General features: G+C 34.8%; 1 long non-coding RNA gene across 1 annotated transcript in view; it reads left to right on the forward strand.

Annotated features, from left to right (window-relative positions):
• Positions 1–1,275: 1,275 nt before the first annotated feature.
• LOC127526546 (uncharacterized) overlaps positions 1,276–19,494 on the forward strand; it is a 77,945-nt gene continuing 59,726 nt past the window's right edge. The window contains exons 1-2 of the long non-coding RNA XR_007934036.1: positions 1,276–1,600; positions 2,183–2,275. This is a non-coding gene — a long non-coding RNA (uncharacterized LOC127526546). The remainder of the gene's footprint in view (positions 1,601–2,182; positions 2,276–19,494) is intronic.

Here is a 19,494-nt window from a genome sequence, read left to right on the forward strand (position 1 = left end):
AAACCTCAAGTAAACTTTTTTCACGTTGTCATTATGGGGTGTTGTGTGTAGAATTCTGAGGAAAAAAATGAATCTAATCCATTTTGGAATAAGGCTGTAACATAACAAAATGTGGAAAAAGTGATGCGCTGTGAATACTTTCCGGATGCACTGTACATACAGTATGTTAAATATGTTTTTTTTTATGGTTTCTGAAATATGATATGTCATGTGAAGCCAAAGAAATGAATATGAATTTAAAAACTAATATACTTACATGAGTAAAACAACATTAAAACAGTTAATTTGCATTCACATGATTGCCAATCATTGGTCAAAACATTTCAATAAAGTCATTTAAAGTTACATCATAGAGAAATAAAGAAACACAACTTTGTACTTTGTACAATATAGACAATATCTAGACATGCACCTGCTTTCTATACAAGTGTTTATTTGCCTTAAGAAGAAAAATTAACCGGTACATGAGAAAATTATGATATCCATTTGTCCTTGAAAGTGCACTTCTTTGAGTGACATCAATTTCAGTAAATAAGCTTTTCAGTTTTTAATGAAATACCTTAAACAGCTTTATTTTTTTTTCTTTTCTTTTGAGCTATTCAAATATTGTATATGTAGTGTATAGTAGATATTTATGACACCAACATGCAATTAAATTATGCAATTTGTTTTTTATATGTCTGAATAGGTGAAAATCTATTACTTGTAACAAAGAGACATTTGAGCCATTGGGATATATTAAGATTATGCCTAATCAATGTGAACATTATTCTAAAACATGAAATGTGTTGTTTTATTTGGATGTGGATCAGAATTGAGTTTTTAAAGGGGATTACAATTCTCAGATGTTGGTAGCAATTTGTCAGGGTGTGAGCAAAGGGTGTCAGTTTAAAATAACTTTCCTCCGCTTTGGCATGCTGAAAGAGTGAGGAACAGACAGTGACAGAGTGTCAAGAGGGGGTGGTGGTTGTATATGACATTTCTGCATTCCACATGATTTTATTAAAAGTAAAAAATTAAATAAACCTTCTCTCTCTTTATGCATGACATTTTTAGAGATGGCAATATCGCTCATCTGTACATTGTGACTGGGAAATCTTTTAGTTTTTAACCACAAAGTTACAAATACTAAGAGCAAAGCCAAGTAAGTTGCATAGAAACACAGCTTCTATTTTTTACCCCACCACTCCCCCACCCCCAACCAGCTCTGTTTTATTTTAGCTCCTTGATTCATGTGGCATTCATTCTTGAAAACCACAGCCTGAACTATTTGGGTGAGCAAAAACAGCAAGCTCTTTGCTTAAAGACAGGAACTACTTCTTTCCCAGAGCATTCCAATACATATGGATTCTCTCAGTTGATGCTGCATAGCCATGTTCTTGTACAGAAGAATATAATATAGTCAGCTGAATCTCATTTTATTTAAAATTGGTGGTCTAATATCTTGAACACATTTTTATATATATTGACCTCTATTACAGTGATTGACCCTAACTTGAAATATATGCACTATAAAGACAAGTTTGACATTTAAGGACTCTCAGCTACTTGTTTCCATTAAAACGTGGTGAACTGTACAGTCATTCTTCATCTAAACAAGGTATGTTATCGACTCATCTTACTAACAGCTGTCTTACTACTGCATTTTACTTGTCTGTAAAGGTTAACAAAGCAAAGACAGATGAAACAATAAAATATGGTGACTAATTATGTTAATAATAAAAAGTCCCTGTTTAGAGAGCTCTCCTCAGATTGATCTGATCTATGACGGCAATAGTACTAAAGTAATGGTGATGCAATTGTCATAAGTTGCCAATCAGCTTAGAGTAGTTAGACTGAGGTCAAGAGCAAAGCAAATGAGCTAGAGGACAAGTGACGCTTGATTTATGGTGATGATTCCTTGTGAACATGCAGAAGATGTTGAGTTGGTGAATCCAGCTACCCTGTTTGTCTCAGATAACCCGGCCTGGATTATGTTGGCCTGGATTGGTCTAACTGAGGAATGGGCACCGCCTCTTTACTTCTGTGAAAAAATACCAAAAACAAAAAAACCTTGTACACTTCTACCACTCCATTTACACTCCATCTTCCAGCACTTTAGCCCTGTTTGATTTTGTAACATAAATATTGTATTTGTATTTTTAATCATTATTTATTATTTATTGTGGTTTTGTTATTGTAGTTGGGAAGATAAGGACAAACAGAGCTACAGTATGAGCTCTGAAAACTCCCAATATGCCACATTGCAATACTATCCTGATCATCGCATTCAGCGGTAAGTACAGATTTTCAATAATGTTTGCACAATGAAAAAAAATCTATCTCTTTGTAACAGATGACATTTTGAAACCCTATCTCTGTAATGAAATAAAGTGAGTTTCAAGTGTAGCCAAATGAATGACATATGAAAATATTTTCTTGGTGTAAGTAATTTCTTTACTACTATAAAATAGACAAAAACTGAGTTAATATAGCTGACCCTATGCTAATGGTTATTATTTAAAAGCACTGAAAATAGCAATAGCACAGAATGTCATAATTCACTTAGATCAGAGAATTTATGTTAATAAAAGTGATCAAAGCATTTTACTTTAACATCCTATGTATGTTTATTTCCAGATGTTATCTTTAACCACTCTATCTTTAAGTCTATATCAATCGATGTCAAGAGTAATTAAGACTTTAAAATTATGTACCAGTATCCAAATGCTTTTTTTTCGTCACAAAGATAATGGTGTGAAGATCATAGTGCATCTTATCTTTTCAGATTCAGAGAGGCAATATTCAGTAGTTGTAGTAGTATATTCATATACTGATGCAGGATGTTATACTGCCTCTGTTTTACATCTGCATATATATTTTTCAGATCTCAGTATGAAAAATATATAGCAGATGAACATGATGACATTTGGATTTTCCAATTTTAAAGAACTCAGAAATACTATTACAGATATTGTAAAGTACCTTTACTGTGCATGAAAAAGATATGATTTGTTTCTATATTATTACTTTACCTCCACCAATGTAAAGAAATTGCCTGTAACTATTGTTGTCTGTTATTTCTCATGAGTAAATGTAATTTTAAACACTAAAGATTTGTCAATAGAATACAAAATATTAATAACTTTACCTTAGTAAGTCATTTATAAGAGAGCAGTAATTCACTCAGTTAGTGCTTGAAAAGCAATTGAAATTACATGTCATCTTCATAATGAAAGCTAACACCCACACAATTCAGTCTCATAATATACAGATTTAAAATAAGTGCACATTTAAAGTGCACACAATACCACACTTTCACTGTTGCAGTGTGTAAGTAGTATTATTTCGTACACTTTTCATATTTCTTTCTGCTTGGCAAATGTGTAAATCTGAATTCAAGGAGACTCTGGGGAATCAAATTTTCACACCAATCATGAACTTTACTGTTCACTTGCCCCGATAAATCATACATTTTGGAGTGAGAATTGAGAATGATTAAGACAGTTTAAGAAAGGAGGCAAAACAGCAGGAAGCCCTAGAAATATGAGTCTTTAGACTAAAAGGCTACTGGTTTTCTCTCTGCCTTATTGTGTGACCAAAAGTTATTTTACCTGCCAAAGCAAATATTGTTAAACAGAGATTATGTAGACTAATTATGGTTGTGTATAGTAAAAATAAAACTATTCTGTCTGTTTGATGTAATACAATAAAGTTATTTTGCTTCCTTTTCCAATGAGCAATTCATGACTGTTCAATCTTAAAAATGAAAGAACAACAAAATGTAAAATTAATTTAGATCTCAGGTTAACAGACATTTCAACAAAAAGTAACAATATACATAATGGAAACATATGGACAGATAAATAGGTAATACAGTGATAGATTTACATATTCTGATCTAAGTGTTCTTTTCTCGGGTCAAAGATCAAGAGATTAAGGATTTCTAAATTATTCTCCCTGAGGAGTGGGCATGGTGGTGAATAGTACTCTTCTCTAAGACCTCGAAGAGATTAGAATCCTGACCTAGCCACTGTTTACTTGGATCTCATTCTCTCAGTCACTGTGTGGGGTTTTCTCCACATACTTTTACATCCTAAAGATGCTCTAGAATTATTGTGCCTAGCGATGAACAGAGGTTCCATTTAGAGTTGTTATCTGACATTAAGCAGATGCTGGTGGAATAGAGTATAGCTTCCACATGAGCCTAGAATAGGAATATGAAGATTCAAGAATGGATGGATCGTACATCCATTGACCTACAGTAACTGAGGAAAAAAACAGTTTAAATTTAACTTCCAATAGCAAAAGAGGGGATAAATTAGTGATAACATTTATTTTTTTAAAAAACATTTCTGAAACTGGTAGCACTTGATGGGCATACATTTAATGAAAATGGAGAATACTATGGTTATAGTAAAACAATGAAACAAAACAAAATATTCTGCAATCTTTACAGCTCAGTTAAACATTTCTAAAGGTAGAATCTGAACAGATGTTTAGCTGTACTTTCCCAGACTCAGTTCCCTCATTCACTTTCTGCTTTACTTTTCTTTCTCTTCCATCACACCTTCAATTTACACCTTTTCTTGGGAAGCCTGTCTAGCCTTTCTCTGACGGTCTCTTACATTGCCCTATATAAGTTGTCTCATACATAGAGCTGCTTAGAGATGCTTGGCATTTTCTCTGTTCTTTGAAGAAAAAAATTGCACAAACAGACCATGCCATTTCCAATTTCCCTTTGAATCCCTTTGCCATATAATAATAATAGTCATAACCATGTCAGGAGGGTAACAAATGATGCAATTTGTTTAACATATCTGACTAAACGCTCATTGTTGAACCTATTTAATCTAGTTCAGCACTGCAGGAGCCAGAGTCTATCACAGCAATATTGGGCACAGGTTAAGAAAGAACCCAGTCCGTTGGATGAGTCATACACAGAAACATTCACTCCTATGGGAATAATTTCGACTTGCTGATTTATCTAACATGCTGATTGTTTAGAATATCAGAGGAAAAAGCATAAAGACGCTCAAGCCAAGATCTGCACCGAAGCATATGCAGCTCTGAGGCAGCAGTATTAATTAATACACGTATGTAATACATTTACATCATAGTAAAATATATAACCAGAAAAAGACTTTACAAGTTTGAAGTTACCACATAAGGATTTATGTTTTCTTTCTGTTACTATAAGCTAAAGTGAAATACATACATTTTGACAGTAAATTAAGATCTCTTGTCAAATTACTTACTGTTTATAAGCTTGTGGTCAGATATCCAAGGGCTTGAGCATTAATAGTTATATTGAAGATTATGAAAATTTGTAAAATATTTGTAATTTTTTGGTATCGCTAGGAGAAATTACATCATCTGCACCGCTAATCACTTGGTAACAGAGACAGGTTTCTTACTAGTGTTACTGATGGGTACTCTATTAACTAAAACTACTTTATCAGTTAGTACCTTTTGAGTTTTTTTAAAATCATCACTACACACTGACTATATAATATATAATATTATCAGACACAAACAACAGCATATATACACACTCAAGGACCTATATACACACACTCATATAGTACATGAGAGCTACAATGACAATATATTGCATATAGCAAACCCAATTGAATGTACATATTAACATGCACTTTCTTTTTTGCAGCTGTATGATGCTGTTGCTATATTTGTCCATTGCAATTGTTCTTACATTCATATGTTATGAAAAAATGACACTACCAGATTTTCAAATGTGTCCATCCATCCATGGCCACACACACATTTACACACCCTAAAGAAGCACCCATTCCTACTTGTCTTGAACAGCTCAGGTGGTGGTCTGCTGTGCTACTTAACTGTGAAAACATGTTTGCATTGCATCAAATCCACTTCTCTCAAAGAAAAATTCCTTTCTTGTTTTTAAAAGGATTATAGCAAACTGTTCTTTGTCTGTTGTTCTAACACTATTTCAGTCTGCTTTTATGTGGTGTATTGTACTGTAGATTGAGAAAAAACAGCTTTCCAAAACTGAAGAAATTATGATACTGAAATGGCTGAATGTATCACTATTAATAGCCATTTTAAAACAAAAACTGAACTGACAGTTAGTGCAGTTAATGAAAATATTAAGGAACTGCTTTACATTTCTTTTACACATGATTAATAAGCTTGTTTCTCAATATACATTTATGAGATTGGCTCAACTCAGTTTTCCTTAATGAACCTATTTAAACATCATAATACAGTGTATACCTGTAGACTGATAAATAAAATAATTCGTAAAGCCTTTCAGTGTTATCTTTTAACATTATTCCAAGAGCAATTTTCTGTACAATGCTCAGGTGCAATCTTAAGTGTGCAGTAATTTTCCACGTGCAGACCCTGCCATGAATGATCATAAATATGTAATTATTGGTAGTTATCACAGTACACGGTCATCTGTGAGTAATTAAGATGTGCAGCCCTTATCTTCTATGAGTATGTAGAGTCTTAGAAAACTATAAAGATTTAGATCAGAACCTATTGCTTACATTACCCCAATGCCTCAGTCTGAAACCTTTTTGTCGCCTTGCACCTGTTTTAAGCTTCCCCTCATATCTATGTATAATGATAAAACCTCACTAATTTCAAGAATGCTACTCAGATTTATTTGGAAAATCAATTCTTGGAAGGAGAGGCAAACTGTATTATAATGAGGTAACTTAGCTAATTGTAGTTTTTTTCTTACATGCAAATGGTTCACAAATTTACACCATAAACATATTTACAAACACACTTTTTACAAATGAAAAAGTATAATAATTTTGGTAAAAGTATCAATGAATTACAGAACACAGGAAAATAAGACAAGCATTTTTCCTTTCTTCAAAATTTTGACCAGATCTAAACACCACGAAATGCAATTTAATCATTTGTAACACAAAATACTACAATTCAGTCAATGAGTCTTGCAGTAACATGCTTTTCTCACATTAAAAAACTTTCAGATATGCCGTAAAAAGTTACCTGGGTAAGACAGTGCAACCAGTAAAATACAAAGAGGGTCACTTATTAGGCAAAGCACCAAGTAGTTACTGAATTGTAATGAGCAAAGAAATCAAGAATTAAGTGTCAAACAGGTTCAAGAACATTTTTATACAAATTAATAGGTGTGATAAACACTCATCCATATCCATCTATTCTCTAAGATACTAATCCAATGCAGACTCACAGAATGCTGGTGCCTAGCCTGACAGCACTGGGTGCAAGATAGGAAGCAACTCTGGACAGTGCTCAACTCTTTTTCTTTTGCAATGAGTACAAAACCAAACTTGAGAAAATTAGAAAATCCACCAATTTGTTCTGTACTAATTAAAATGAATACAATAACTCTACAATCTACAAATAAAACTGAATAAGAATGTGCACCATATGTTCCACTACTACATGTGAACCATTTGCTATTCTTGCAGTCTTTGCCACAATGCTGTTTTAATTTATATTGATAATAAATAAAAAATAATATTTTTTGAAGAAAAGTGTGGGAAGAAGTCAGTCCATCTTCAACTGAACTACTAAATAGACGGCAATCTTAAGGGTTCACTTACTAAATTGGTGTTGAAGATGTGAATTAAGGTGTGAGTTGTAAATAATTGGGTTCATTAATGAGAAGATGCTCAAATTGATGAAATACTGATTTATTAATAAAAAACTTAACTTTGCATTATGGGTGATTTATTGTGTTAACAATCTTAGAGGTGCCTATATATACAGCTGTGTCTTTCTAAAGTCAAGAAACCAATATTTTTTCCACTCATTGAAACACATATTTGCTGTACATTTTAATTGCTTTTTTAACAGTAAAACAGTTTCCATCCATCCATTATCCAACCCACTATATCCTAACTACAGGGTCACGGGGGTCTGCTGGAGCCAATCCCAGCAACACAGGGCACAAGACAGGAAACACACCCCGGGCAGGGTGCCAGCCCACAGCAGTAAAACGGTTTCTGTAGTGAAATTGGTCATCACATAGTGTTGCCACTTTACAGCACTTGATCCCAGTTTCTTTACCTGGCCATACCACAAACACTTGAGAATAGGTAATCCACCTGAAGCTAAGCGTATTTGGACATTGCCAGTACTTTGGTGGGAGATCATCAAGGAAAAGTTTGGGTTACTGCTGGAAGAGGTGTTGGTGAGGTCATCAGTGGGTGCTTATCCCGTGGTCTATATGTGGATCCCAGTTACCCAGTGCAGTGTAGGGGACAGTGTGCTGGGAAAATGGCACTGTTATTCAGATGAGAGGTAAAACCAAGGTCCTGGTATTCTGTGGTCCCTGGGCATTCTTTGAAAAGATTAGGGTGTTTTCTTATTTCCTGCCCAAATTTCCAATTATGGCATTATCGTTTTTGGCTACCTTATCATCCCCTGTCTTAACTGATTACTATCTCTCTCACCCCTTCACCACCTAATTGCTAATGTGTGGTGAGTATACTGGTGCAAAACGGCTGCCGTCACATTACTGTATTTACGTGGGTGCAATACATTGGTGATGAAATTGCTCTCCACTCTCTGTGTAAAGTTCTTTGAGTAGTAAGAAAATCACTACATAAATGTAATTAATTATTATTATTAGAACATGTTCTGTTTTGTTTTTGAATTTAGTGCTTGTGTTGTTGTGTGTTTACTCTCAAAATCTAAATATATCTTATAAGGTCAAAATCTAAATTGCTCCCACAGTGAATATGTATGTGTATGTGTGTGTGTGTGTGTGTGTGTGCAATTGAATGTTCACTGTGATGCACTGGTGTCCCATTCATACCTGACTCCTGTTTTGTAATCTTGTGTCCACTAGTCCCAGGATTTCTAACAAAGTGACCAGGAGACGGTTGGGATAGTTGGAACTGGAGGAATGGATGCAGAGAATATAATTATAGTGTACATGGGATGGTGCATGGGATTAAATATTAGACAAGTACTTTGGCCCTTCAAAGAGACTCAGGGAACAGAGATACTCTTGAATCTTTCATAGCCATGCCTACTCTTTACTAATTACCTGCTTTAAAGAACATTATTTACAAATACTTTAAGGTGCAAAACACCCCAAAGATCTCTGAATCTTTAATTTCAATAAAAATAAACCTGAAAGAAAATCATTAACTACTGACATCTGAGTCTGTATTTCAATTAAATTCAAGCAGGAATTTTTGACAGTATTTTTTTCAAATAATATATTGATCTACATTCATTTCAAACTATACAATGGTATGCAATGTTGTTGAAAGTATATATGTCATTATAATATTGATTGACAATAAATGTACATTAATAAAACCAAACAATTTATTAAGAAAATGTATTGGTTAGTGCTAGTATCTTTTAACCCCAGAGAGTTATTCTTTCTGTGTCTGTACTGGTTTCCTCTGGGTAATCAGATTTTAATCTGCACCAAAGATACATATGTTAGATTAATTAATTATACTAACTGATACTAAATTGTCTCTGTATGATTGATTATGAGTGTGTGCACTACAGTAGGCTGGTGTGTATCCATCCATCCATTTATTTTCAAACCCGGTTATCCCGAGCAGGGTCGTGGGGAAGCTGAAGTCTCCAGTTCAGCTATGTTAAAATAACCAGGTTGAAGAATAAAATTATGAATTCATCTACTTTTTACAGTAGTATAAGTAACCAGGATAATCAGCGAAGAAGCAATTTTGTGAGCATTAATGAGTACAAAGATATAAACATAGTTTTGCAACTTGAAACATAAGTAAAAAAAATCATGGTAGCATCTCAGAATTGTTTTTCACAATTCAGCATTATGTTTTTATGCGAATGCTTTCTAAGGAACTGACTATCCCTCATACTCGGAATGGCAGTCAGCACAGTCTCTCACTACAGTACTTGGGACTCTACGCAGCCCAGGAGTATGATGTCATTATTCTAGGCTGTCAATCTGCCTATCCTAGTCTCTAGAAATGAATTTTGAGAATGCTTGCACTGCATGACCTGTGATAGCAACCACTCAACACCTGCTAAAAGCCTAACATAATCAAATGTTCTCACCCATAAACAATGTTTATCATATTAAGTAGAAAAATAAATAAAATGGCAGAAGGCTACTAAGCAGGTGACCTTAACTATATGAATCCCAGCTGATCAAAACCAGTCAAATGTTGAATAAAATAAGTAAAACTATAATGAACTTGGGTTTTATTCTTGGTCACTTGTGCAAAGTTGTGTAAGTTTTTATTGTGTTTCTGATGATTTTGTCTGAGGATGTGGGCTTCCTCTTATATCCCCAAAAATGCATGCAAGGTTTATTTTGGTGTCAAGTGTGAGAATGTTCTGAGATGAACTGGCATCCTATTCAGGCTTTGTTCCTTCCTTGTATGTGCTCCAGCTCCTTGTACATCTTGTAATTGAGTAGCAAATTCAGAAAATGGATCATTACACCATTGTTACCTTAAAACTTTTCATATACTGTATGTATTTTTAACTTTGTTACATAAAATAATCACCTTAGCTACAGAATATAGATTATTGACCTACAGTAGCTACAGTACATACATTGACCTCTGCCAGGTCATACATATTTTTATAACAACTACAATTAAATAAGATTGTATCAAAGTATAAAATTCACCTTCATCCACTACAAGAAACCTCCTTTTTACAAATACCCACCGCCTTCGCCCCCTGTGACCAAACTTCATACAATGGGAGACCAAGCCTTTGCAGCCGCTGCTCCATGGCTCTGGAATGCCCTACCAGAGAGCCTAAGAACACAGCAGATTGTGGGCTGTTTTAAAAAACAGCTAAAGACTTTTCTATTTAGGAAAGCTTATTAACAAGAATGCTATAATTATTGTTGTTTTATCTCTGTTTTTATCTTGCCTTGCCTTTGTTTAATCTTTTTATGTTGCACTTTGAGATTTACTGCTAATGTAAAGTGCCCCTATAAATAAAATGCATTATTATTATTATTATTATTATTATTATTATTATTATTATTATTATTATTATTATTATATATCTATTTCCTTAACCTACTTATCCAGGGAAGAGTTGCAAGGAAGCCCAACAATGTAGACATTGATTACTTCTTGTTTCTTTGATTTTAATAACATTTTCAACAAAACTAAAATACCATAAATCAAATATAATGCATTCATAATGATCATTGTTAGAAAAACAGCATCAGATACAAAAGGTACATGCACATGTTTTTGTCTGTTTTTTAAAGAAAATAACATCCCATACAATCAAAACTTACTTTTAGAAAAAAGAAAACAACATTACATACAATTGAGTCAAACTTAACAAACCTGAATTCAATCCACACCCAAAAGAGAGGACTGCCAACAGCAAGAGCAAATCTTTAAAAACAACAAGGAAGGGAGATATAAAAGCTACTTCTAAACTTTTATTAATTAGAGTTTACCATTTTAAACCTTTTAAAAAAGGTTTGAACAGATCCTCTTTATGAGAATTAAATTTTTTATAATTTCAAATAAGAACATCAGTTACCCACTGACCTACAACAGTTGGGCTGGGATTCCTCCAGATAAGTCTATATGCTAGTAGTATGGTATATGCAATTACAATCAATTTGTCCTTCTCTACTTTAAGGCCATCTGGGTTCCCACCAAGCACAGCCGTTAATGGGTTAGGAGTGATTGTGACACCAAGGCTGTCTTATAGGCATTCAAAGATTTTTGGGCAGAATGATAATTTGGTGCACTCCCAAAACTTGGCGCAGTGAGGCTAGAGCTACAATACAACATTCACAGGTTGAATCTTGGCCTAGATACATTTTGGACAAATTTCACTGAGATAAATGTTTTCGATAAAAGATGGAATGCGTTCTATGCATGGCTGCCTTCCACTCCATTTCTGAAATGTTAAGTGAAAGATCCTTTCCCCACTGTACTCTGGGATCTTTGCAAGGAAAGGACTTTAAAATATTTTTGTATATTATTGAGATGTTGTCTGAGTTTTCAAGACTGATCAGTATTACTTCTTGAATAGAATTAGGTGGGAGGAGAGAAAAATCGGGCAGGTTCCATTTAGCAAATATTCTGATTTAAAAGAAGTGGACAAATTGTGTTGAATTTGAAGTGTAATTGTTCATAAGATGCAAAAACATTATCTGTATACAAATCTCTAATTGTTTTAATCCTGAATTTTTCCCAAAGGTTAAATACTGTGTAGGTTTGAGAGGGTAGAAAAGGTGCAACACATAAAACCTTCTCTGTCTTAAAGTGCTTCTTTCATTGGTTTTATATTCTGAGTGATTGATGGACAATTGGATTATTAGTATATTGACATTAATTTATATTTACTGGGGCACAGAGCAGGATATATAAAGACATACAGCAAGATTTCATTTCTAGTGCATTCCAGGCTTGTGTATATTGGTCAATTTGTGTCAAATTGCATGGGTTTACAGCTTGTATATTTGCCACCCAGTAATAAAATTGAAAGTTAGGTAGTGCCATCCCACTTTCTGATTTAGATCATTGTACAGTCGCTCTTTGGATATGTGGATGTTTTGAATTTCAAATAAATGAGGTTATAATTGAGTCTAATTTTCTTAAAGAATGATTTTTTAATGTATATGGCAATACTTTGAAATAGAGAAAGAAGTTTAGGAAGAATGTTCATCTTCACAGTGTTGATTCACCCTGCTAAGGTCAGATGGAGAGTAGACCATCTGTACACATCTTGTTTAATTTGTTTCCCCCTGCTGATAACAAAATTTTGTTGAAAAAGATCTTTATATATTTACTTGTGATGTTTACACCTAGGTATTTAAACTGACTTGCTAAAATAAATGGGAACGTGTCCAGTCTAATATTGTGTACTAGAGAGTTCAAGAGAAAAAGCACACTTTTATTCAAATTCATTTTGAGTCCTGATATCTTTTGAAATTCTGCTAGTGCATTAAGGACTACTGGTACGGAAGTTTGTGGGTCTGATATATGCAGTACCATATCATTTGCATATAGTGATATTTTTTGTTCAAGTCCTTCTCTGATTGTCCCCTTTATCTCTGACACATTTCGAATGCAAAGAGGCCAATGGCTTGATGGCAGTTGCAAAAAGTAATAATAATAGGGGTCATCCTTGTTGAGTACCAGGTTCTAGTTTGAAGTAGTTTGAAATAATGTTGTTAACGCAAATAGATGCTTCTGGACTGGTCTAAAGTATTTTTATCCACGCACACATGTTTGGGACAAACCCAACTTTGTACAATGTGGTGAATTGGTAATCCCATTCAATCATATCAGATGCATTTTCTGCATCCAAAGATAAGATCACTGGTGTGTTAGATTTTATGGGTGAGTATGTTACATTAAAGAAACACTGAAGATTAGAAACTAAGTGTCTGCTTTTAATAAATCCGGTTTGGTCTTGTGAAATTACAGGTGGAAGCACCTTCTCAATCCTTCTAGCTAGAACTTTGGAGAGTATCTTAACATCATTATTCAGAAGTGGAACTGGTCTATAAGATGCATATTGTAACAAGTCCTTATTTTCCTTTGGAAAGACAGCAATCATTGCTTGGCCAAAAGTCTGAGGTAGAGTTTTGTTGTCTCCAGCTTCTATAAATGTTGCTAATAATAGTGCAGCTAACTTGTTTGATTTTTTTAAAATAAAATTCCACTGGGTAGTTGTTTGGGCCTGCTGCTTTCCCACTTTACAGTGAGTTTATAGCATCCAGTGATTCTCAGAGTTTCAGAGGTTTGTCCTGTTCCTCTGCACTGAGTATCTAGCTGTGTAATGGATACAATAAACTCATTAGATTGCATTTTATCTTCTTTAAACTGAGTAGAATATAAGGACTTAGATTACTCTCTTAATGTGTGGGTTATATTTTTATGGTTAATAATTTTATCTCCAAATGTGTTGGTAATAGGGCTGCAACTAATGATTATTTTGATAATCGATTAATCTGGCGAGAATCTGGCTTATACTATATGTTCAGAATCACACTAAACACACAATTCAAAATTAAACATGTAATTTAAGCAAAGTTTTTTTTTCAGTTTCTGTGAAAGGTAAGGTTTACTGGTAAAGCATCATGTAAAAATCTGACCACCACAGAAGAATCTGTTGCCACACCATGTCTTTATCAAGTTTTTTTTTACAGTAATGTTTGAAATTAGTTCAGCATGATGAACATCGTTGTCATATGTCAGGGAAATGTCCAGACTATTTTCCTTATGTAGCAAAACAAGTGGTTTTATTTCTGTGAAACTCAGGTCTCCCTTGGCTATGTCATATGCCAAGTTTATTTTAACTGAAAGTTCATATCTTTTTGCATTATCATTCATCTTTTCTGTGTCTAGAAACATTTTACCACCACAGATTCTTTGGCACATTTGCTTTCAGCCAACACACTGTCGTAGCCTGCCGCATGTCATTTGCTGACGGGAGTGTGCTGTAAGATTTTCACATTTTAAAACTGTGTGATACTGACACAACATCTGTTTTACTGGCTTCACTAGACTTGCTGCAGCAACACTTGCACATTATTGTATCTTCCTCCAGATTGTATAAAAGCCATTTGAAATCCGATAGCCAACTAGTCTGGAACTCCATTCCTCTCCAATTCTGATTTGTAAAGTAGTAATGCTGGTATTGAGAGGGAAGATTTATGAAAGTTATGTGAGGAGTAGTGTGTGAAGAGTAGTATGCTCTATGGTAGTGAGTTGTGACAAATTAAGGTGGAACATGAAGCAATGAACACAGATGTTAATCAGAAGAATGAGTAGAGTGTCACAGAGTGAGAAGAAGATTAATTCTGAGATAAGAGAAAGACCTGGTGTGGAGGTGGTAGGTGTTGTGCTAAAGGAAAACAGACTTATGTGGTTTGGCCATATGGAGTTAAAGGTAGGATATTGTTGGGTAAAGAAGGTGGTGTTTGATTATATGTTCTGAACCAAGGAGAGTGGAGGAAGAAGATTTGTAGGGGAAACCAGTTAACTTGTGTAAACTCAGAAAAATGGCTGTTGAACAAGTGATGATGATGACGACCGCAAATATAATTAGATACTATGTTTGCATTTAGATATAGAAGCTTATGTCTCTGACAGGGCTTAAAGTCAGATAATATTCTTTCTGATGCTATGCATGATATATATGATTAACTTATGTTTATGCCATTCTCAGTGAGACTGCCATTTTTCAATCAAAATCCCATATTATCATACCTTACACTACATGTAACTATATGTGTTATATCCAGTTGATATTGATTGCATGTTTCTAGATTTTAATTGAATTATTTTGAATAAAGTAATCTGTTGCACTATTACAAATGGCTTCCTTTATGGACTACCATGTATGTTTCAGTAATGCAGTAAATCAAAAATATAACAGAGAGTGCAATTTATATAAAATTTACAAACTGTCCAACCAGAGCTGACCCACTAATGTATTCATTTCTAATCCTGTTAATTCTCATCACACCCAATGCAAACTTTACACCTTTAAGACAATACTAATAATTGTATTTAAATCGAAAATCATTTTTGATCCAACCTCTTTCAATACATGGTTAAGAAAGCTCAGAGCCCATCATAGGAGAACAGGCAGCAAGGCATTACACTGAGCTCATCAGAAAAAAACATGCTCATTCATCCTACTAATTATTATACAAGTCATAAATCAGTCTAACTTGCACGTATTTCAGATGTATGTAGAAACTGGAAAGCCCAGAGAAAAACCTACATAGACACATGCACCCCCATATTTCTAGTTATCAGTCTTAGATTTGAACCTAGGATTCTGGAGAAGGGAAGCAACAATGCCAGAAACTGCAGCAACTTGCTTTTGTTTTAATTCATACATCCATTTCCAAGCATAAGCTCTAGGTCAGGGCCACAGTGTATATTCTGGTAATAAGTTCAAGTTCATTTTTATTACGTGTTTATAGTACAATGAAATTCTTACTTGTATATCTTCCACAAAGTAATGATAGTAGTACAGTACTAACCTAGACAATGAATATAACACAATACATTAAACACAACATTGGACTTTATATATTGCATGTTCATGCAGTTGTTAGTATGAGTGGCTGTTCAGCAGTATCATGATATTACAATAAAACTGTAATTTAGTGGTATAAGTCCTAGTGGCTCTGTACTGTTTGGCAGAACAGAGGACTGAGAGAGGTACTGTATCTGTGCAGGATGGCTATCTGTATTTCTAAAGGAGAGAACAGGAACAGAAAGAAGAGATGTACAAGTAATATTCTTTGCCCATTTTACCACTTTCTGTAGCACTTTTCAGTCCTGAGCTGAACATGTTTGGTTCATCTTGTTTATGATTGTTTTAACTCATGCCTATTTAATATTTCTACATTTGAGTTAATGATTTCAAGCTTGTGCCACTTACTTTATAATCAACAAATACTAAGATTTATGGTGAACGTTTAGTAAATTATAGTAAATTATAAAAACTTCATTTTTAAGAAATCACAAGATGATTTTTGCAGGGGTGGTGACTATCACTACAATGAATGGCAAAAAGAATGAACAGGCAATAAAACAACCAAAAACTTAGGCCAGTGCCTGTATTTATCAAGCATCTCAGAGTAGATAAAGGGTCCTAAATTACTCAAAAATCTCAAGAGTGATACAAATTTTGTCCTAATCTTGAGGATAGAAGTAAAAGAATTTTATCAGTTTTCCTAATTTATGAAGCTACTGCTAACTTCACCAGGATTTGGCAGAGCTCATGTGCTGTCCTAACTTGCTAGGCGCTGCCAGATGATCGCATTTGGACAGAGATTGGCACAAACATCCTGTTTAAGGCTGAATTTTTTTGAAAACTCTGGTCAACAATAAATACATCAAAAGATATTCATTGGACAGACGGGAATAAAATTTGTGACAAATCTTGTACGTTACATAATCATTTTGTCCACGTGGATAAGCCATGTGCTGTAAGCTGAAATGAAAGTGCTATTAACATTACACTTGTTGGTCACAGGAAAAAGTCAGCTTTGCAATAGCGATGATTTGGGTATGTCTCAAATTTTGCATCAAAGTCTGAATGCCCTTACAACACGTGAGGTAATACACAGATTATACATTTGCGTGTGACACCACATTAGGTAATGTTAAACCAAGCTGCATCCATGCAAATCAAGCACATAAAGATCATTGTCTCAAGTGTGGATCAGCACGCTTATGTGAATCCCAACCGATATTACAGTATCAACACACAGGTGGTAATAGATACAACCTATATTGTAGTAGCTAGCATATTACAGTTATGATAAGTGGGGCTGAATGGGCAATTCACAATGACAGCCACATATGTATGCTGAGCATAGCATTTAATGAACCCCTGGAATATTCAGCTTACATCTTACAAGGCAGAGAAGGTTCAAGAAGGAAGATAAAAACTCCTGGGAAAAAGAGAGCCTTGCAAAAGGCAAGGGAGGAATTATGGAAAGACTGGAATTCTGGAAGGCAATTCTGGAAGACAATCGGGGACATTGCAAGAATTAACGCAACTTTAGTAAAAGTGCAGGAATAGCCATAGCTAGTTTCAATAACTGTTACTTTACAAGGAGTTTCTCATATGCCATAACAGCAGAAGGTGATTTTTTTCTGGAAGTATGGCTGTTGATCATTTATTGTTAAATAAATATGTCCATTAACAGGCTTAACTCTCATTTGGTGTGTGTGTCTTATTATTATCATTATTATCTTTGTGGTGAAGCCTTAGTATTAGCATTAGAAATTTACAAAACATCATCAGTTCTCTCAGTTTGCAACAAGGGGTGCCATAAAATTGTGACATCATTCATGCTCAGACATGGCCTCTTACTCATCACTGGGACTGGCAGTAAGATGCTTTGTAAATACTTTTTATGTCCTACTCTCAGGTCAAGTTAGGGAGCATGCACTGTTACAGTGCGTTGCCGCACCCACCACACAATGAAACAGCTTTGGATCCTGGCTGACAACCCCCAAGGCAGACACACGGTCTAGTCCAACCCTCTGGAAATGACCATCCATCTAGTGCAGCCAGGTGTTATGTGGGTGTCCCCTTGGCCTGGTCCAACCGCTCAGGTCCTTAGCAATGAGGATCCTGTGAGCCAGATCACCCTTGGGGAATCGTGCCATATGGCCGCAGTGCTGTAACTGACACTCCCTCACAATGCAGGTAATGTGTCTTCTTTGGGACTCCGTGACCGTCCATTCATTCATCACAAAGTCAAACCAGCAGTACCCAAGGATTCTTCAAAGAAACATAGTACTGAAGGAGTCCAGTCTTCGTCTCAGGTCACTGGATAGAATCAATGTTTCACAACCGTATAACAAAACAGGAAGCAAATATATCAAGAGCACCACACACCCCTTTCCAGTGACCCTATGACCCTCCATGCTCTCCCATTCCGTCTACTGTCTTCAGAGAAAGAGTCACCAGAGACATGAATGTTGCTGCCAAGGTAAGTAAACCTCTTGACAAGGTAGATATTCTCTCTGCAGACAGACACATTGCCAATGGCTGTGCCCAAGAGGTCATTAAGGGCCTGGATCTTGGTTTTTATTCAGAATACTCGCAAGCTCAGAGCCTCCAATGACTCCATGAGTCAATGGAGTCAATCCTACTTTGAAGTTGGACAAATTCTTATCCTAGTTACACATTTAGTCTTTTTAGGATAAGTTCTAAAATATTTGATACATATGGGCCTAAAACTTCACTAGTCTGCCTAGAAGCAGGCATCAAAATGAAGGATTAAAGGCTTCAACAGACCTAAAATGGCTTTTAAAATTAAAAAAATGCTCAAAAATGCCCTTTAAGAGAGTGGATAACTGGAAACATCTGGCCTGAAAAGTCAAAAATAAAATAATCTTAGAATCTAAAGAATTTATTCATGAAACAAAAGAAGAAAAAAACAATGGTGAAACAAAGAAAACAGCAAAAATGTGGCAAAAAGGGTTTGCCTCAAAAAAGGGCAACCCAAGGCTAACAACTACAATTCAATCCAGGAAGAAATAGCAAAAAATCCACTAACCAGAATAAATTCAAATAGTACTTACAAAGGCCCCAAATATTCCAACAATCAATGACAGAACTAATTCCTCAGCCTCAGTATAAAGGCAAAGGTGGTTCCTCCGTAGTTATGTCACATTGGCCCCAACTCTTGGGGCTCCACCCATAAAACATAAGGACAATAATCATGAAACATATATACTTGATACATTAAAACCAAATTATATTTAAACAAAACAATAGTAACAAATATTACAAAATAACAAAGAACAGAAATAATAATTCAAAAATAAAGAAAATATACCCAAGGCTGGGAACACATTCTGTTTAAAACATAACACAGTCATTCACATGAAACTGTAGACATGTTCCAGATTACAGTACAGAAACAATCCTGGAGTTTCTTATCAACCTTTTTACTCTAGTACTGAACCACTTTTCTTACCAGTTCCTTAATCTTTTGTCTGTGTTTTAAAGATGGAAAAAAGAATAATGAAAGGCAAT

This window comes from Erpetoichthys calabaricus, chromosome 2 (assembly GCF_900747795.2).
Source record: "Erpetoichthys calabaricus chromosome 2, fErpCal1.3, whole genome shotgun sequence".
NCBI lineage: Eukaryota > Metazoa > Chordata > Cladistia > Polypteriformes > Polypteridae > Erpetoichthys > Erpetoichthys calabaricus.